The sequence below is a fragment of the Pteropus alecto genome, unplaced genomic scaffold (genome assembly GCF_000325575.1).
Source record: "Pteropus alecto unplaced genomic scaffold, ASM32557v1 scaffold115, whole genome shotgun sequence".
Classification (NCBI taxonomy): Eukaryota; Metazoa; Chordata; class Mammalia; order Chiroptera; family Pteropodidae; genus Pteropus; species Pteropus alecto.
This window is the reverse complement of record NW_006436814.1, coordinates 4,474,055-4,478,555: the sequence shown is the minus strand read 5'-3', so window position 1 is coordinate 4,478,555 and position 4,501 is coordinate 4,474,055. Positions and strand designations below refer to the sequence as shown.

The following is a 4,501-nucleotide window of genomic DNA, read 5'->3' as shown; positions in this document are numbered from 1 at the left end:
CCATTAGCAAATATTTACTGAGCAGTACTGTCTGCAGGGTCCTGACGGAGGTGTTTGGTTACCCGGGTCAGAGGCTGCCCTCCCGCCCTGCAGCCCTGAAGACAGACCAACCATAAAGGGAAACTGAGCTTAGCAGGAGCTCGAGATACCAGACACACCAGCCTTGGAACTGGGCAAACGCCGGAGACACACGACCCCTCATTTTTGTCCTGAAGACAAAAGTTTTGCATGTTTTACTGTCCTCTCTCTCACGGTGGCTGGAATGCTGGTTGAGGCGAGGGAGGAATCAGAGCCAAGGAGAGAAACGGGGTGAGAGCTACAATGACGGGCGGAGGGAGTGACAACGGAGCGAGAGGCCGGGGGAGCTGAGGGACGATGCTCTGGGGTCTGAGTGGGGAAGGAGACGGGACGGGCGCCTCGTCAGACATGATGTCCCCAGGGGCTGGGATCATCTTCTCCGTTTGTCCTCCATGGTCACCAGGGCACTGAGCTTGGTAGGTTTCCCTGTCTCCCTTTACTGGCCACCATGAGGCTGTGGTTATCAGTGCCCTGCTTCCTGCAGCCCCAGGTGGCCGCGCCAGGCTCCCAGGCCAGTCCCTCGCCCACGGCCTCTAAAAGAGAAAGTCAAGATCGGCGAGTGGGAGGACCCTGCTCACCCCGTTTCCAGTCGTCGCTGCCCACGCCGATGCCCTCGTTCGCAACCGGTCATCCTGAGCATCTCTGCCGCTAAGCCCACCGTACTCGGAGGACCCCAGCCTCCCCCGGGAAGGGCTGCACCTGCTCCATAAAAGTCTGTCTCTGTACCTTTGCTCACACCCTCTCTGTATCCAAAAGCCCAGCTATTCCATCTACCAGAATCCAACCTTTGTCTTCAAAATCCAGGTCCTCTGTGCAGCTTTTTCTGATGCCTGCCCTCAGTTAACCTCTCTCTTCTCTGCGCCGTAGAATTTTGTGACTCGATTGTAAACACTGCTTCTCACAGCGAGTCATGCATATAAACAGTGCCTTTTTCGTGCTGTGTCTAACTAAACCCCTCTTCTCACCAAACCCCAGCGAGTACCAAGCAGATGCTCAGGATAATGTGTTGATTGACTTGTTGGACTGAATGACTGAGGACATGACAGCTGTGATCAACCGAGAGTCCACACTCACCATTTCCCAGGCCACCCGGATTGTTTCCACGGCAGAGCCCGCCGCTGAGTGGAGATGTCATCTGATTTATTAATTAACGCAAACACCATTCATCCAAATGCTCCAGGGCATGGTTAGAAAAAAAAATCCAGAACATTTTAAAAATGATAAAAATAACTTTTACCAGCCTAGAAATAACTGAAGTTTTATTCCTAGTGCTTTGGTCCCAGCATCAACCCCGCCTTCTGCATCACCCAGGCCCTGTCGGCCCCCACCAGTTAGTTGTCCCCTTTTCCCACCTTGCTTCCCAGGTGATTGACAGAATTCCTGCCAGTAAGGCTGGCTAATTGGGTTAATGGAGTGACTGTGTTTTTTGTTCTCTCCACCACCCAACCCACCATGCTGGCTGCTTTCCACTACCTGCCTCTCATCTGTTCCAGGATCACTAATTTGCAACAACAACTTCCATTGTCGGCCACATCTGGGACTGTGGGGTTTTAAGTGAATCTCCTCAAGGCAGAGAACAGAAGATGCTGCTATTTTGGTTTGTCTCATTGACAATGGGGCCATTCTCTGGGGTTCACGGCAAGCGGGGGAAATCTGAGCAGCCGTGGGACCCAGGCCAGAGCACAGTGTGCTGAGGAGGAGGGAGGCCAGCAGGTGGGGGGAAAAATTCTGACCTTTTCTTCCCAGCTACTTGGGTTTGCATTTCATTTTAATCAGTTTCAGATGAAACTGACAAGCCAGGAGCCTCTGGAATCTCAATGGCCCCGGCCTTTGGCCTCTGGTCTCTAGAACTCCTAGCATGTGACCTGGCCTGACCCAGCTTGCCCCAGAGGAGGCCGCACTGAGGGTGGCCTTTCTGATCCCCAAGGCTCTCAATGGTCTTGGAAAAAAACAAGGCTTTTCCCCTCTGTTGTTTTTTTGAGGTACGTTCATTCTGCCTCAATCTGTTACGCCTTAAATGGATCGCTGCCTGCCCTAAGTATGGAAATGTCAGCATTCCGGAGCGAGGTGCTGGGACAGCGAGACGCAGCCTCCAGGAGCCCTGAGACAGGCCTGAGGGGTGCCTTGTTGGTGCGGGTGGCCTGAGGGTGCTAACGCCGTCTTTGATCTCCCAGTCCCTCCCGCAGGGCTCTGGGAAGGGCCTTTGTTTCTTAGGGTGACCTCTATCTCCGCCCGGGCCCCTCCCTCCTCTTCGTTTGTACCCCACCCCCAGCCTCAAGGCTGTCCTTATCTTTTCTGTCCCTAGGCAAACTGCAGGGCTTCTGATCCCAGAATCCCTGAAAGCTGAACGTGGTTACCTGAGCGTCAGCCCTGGGCAGATCCCACAGACACACCCCCATCCCACCCAAACGCCTGGGTGGGCAGGGGATGCTCGGACCCTCTTGAATCCCCAGTGTCCTGCGCCCTGTTGTGGTAGGTGCTCCATAAATGCTTATTTCTGCCTTCGGTTTTGATTATTTGTAAACTTGCCTGAACCCTGTACCCTCTTCCGTTCTCATCAGCAGGTGAGCTTTCTTGTTGTACGTGTTGGTTTTCCCTGCAGCACACACTGCCTGGGTGACTGACGAGAAGAGGCGCTCAGTAAATAAGTAATGGATTTCACTGGATCGGAAGTTTCTGGCAATCAAATAAGAGCGGAGGTTCTTTCCAGAAAGGAAGAGATTGACCAGAGGTAACCAAACTCACCAACACCTTTCCCAGCCACGTTGGAGGGTATGTGCTCCATGGGGGACCATTTCCAGTCAGCCTTCAGGTACGTGACTCCACGCGACTGTCTGCACACCACTGCCCTCCGCTGGACACTGAGCCAAAGCTGCCCCGAGACCTGGTCCACGTCAGAATGCCCTCAGGTGTCCTTCCCATCCATCCTGGACACAGCTACTGGACAAACTGGTTTCCTGGCTGGCTGCTCTTACCAAGTTTGTTTCCCCCTGACCACCGTGCATTGAATCCATGAAACCTGAGATGAGACGAGAGAAAACAGAGCTTCTCTGACTCCCTGGTACATCGTAGGTTCCCTAAATACTCAACGCGTGAAAATCAACACCGTGACCCACGTTCCTGGCACGCCAACAGCACTGTGGACTGTTATTATAATTATTAATTAAGAATCCATTTAAGAACCTAGAGTCTAGAACAGCTAGGATGCTGATGATTTTTCGAAGACAACCGAGGACAAGAAAAAGGCACAAAGAGCTTCAAGCAGAAGAATTAAAAAACAACCAGTTATTTCTCTCTGTCTTAACAACAACAAAACCTTCCTCCTTTGGGAAAAGATAAAGAAAGGAGAAAGTAAACACGTACACTGCCAACTCTTGTAGATGAGACTGCTCTCTCCCTTACTGTGACGTGTTTTCTGTCTTCAATAGTAGGTATTTGTGAGCTTGCCTTATTATCTCTGCCTCTGACCTTATTCGCTTATAAGCACTTTGTCTGGCACAATGACTGGCCTGTAAAAAGTCTACAATACATAGTTATTGAATTCCTGGCAGTCGAATGTAGTATAAGAGTGGCTAACAATTTGCCAATGGCAATAGGAAAATAAGCAAAAATGGAAGCAGCACTTATTACTTATAAATTGCTTCAATTTGCTAAGAAATTATTTTCAACTCCCAAAATTGAACTCTGGGGTTAGCCCAGGGCCTGGCAGGATATATGAGTCTGAAGTTTCAGGAAGAATTCCGGACTAATCAGAGTTCCAGGAGTCACAGAGCATGGGGTGGACCTGAAGACCCAGAGCATCGCCCAGGATGGGCTATAGAAGTTGAAATCGAAGTCTGGGACCTCGGGACTGGATGCCGAAGGACCAGGGGGTACAAAGGAGGCCAGGACAGAGGCAAAGCAGGAAAAGCCAGAGAAACGAAGGAGGAGAGAGGAAGAGTAGAACCAAAAAAGCCAAGGACCTAGGGAGTTTTCAGGACAAAGGAGTGGCCTCTTGCCTCAAACGCAGCTGAGTAATCTAGTCAAGACAGGATTGAGAGCTGATGGCTGGATTGGGCAATAGGAAGGTCAGTGGTGACCTGTGAGAGCATCTGGTGACCTCGGTGAAAGCTGCTTCAGTTAGGGGGGCGTAGGTGGATAGAGTGGAAGGCGCCATGGTGAGAATGGCATTGAATGGGAGGCAAGGACGTGAAAACCATTGCAGGAGGCAATCGATGTAGAAGAAAGAACAAGGGCTTCTGGTTTTGACCTCGCACCCAGGCTTTGCCTCCCAATCCGGCTTCCCTATCAACTTGACACTGGTGACATTTTCTAAAAATCAAAATTAATCCTACCGCTTCCTGTTGTGATTAACATGCGCTGGCTTGCCGCTTGCTAGACAACGAAGAGCAAAGTCCAATACAAATCTGTTTAGTATAATTTA

At 51.0% G+C, this 4,501-nt stretch overlaps 1 long non-coding RNA gene across 4 annotated transcripts; it reads left to right on the top strand.

Annotated features, from left to right (window-relative positions):
• The first annotated feature begins 10 nt into the window (after positions 1-10).
• Positions 11-4,501, top strand: LOC112481725. Of its 4 annotated transcripts, none has more exons than XR_003047011.1 (4): positions 11-309; positions 1,572-2,197; positions 2,384-2,550; positions 2,640-4,501. It is a non-coding gene; the product is annotated as an uncharacterized LOC112481725 (long non-coding RNA). The 4 variants fall into 4 exon arrangements; XR_003047012.1 differs by having other exon boundaries at positions 11-1,675; positions 2,118-2,197; XR_003047010.1 differs by having other exon boundaries at positions 11-1,675; positions 2,061-2,197.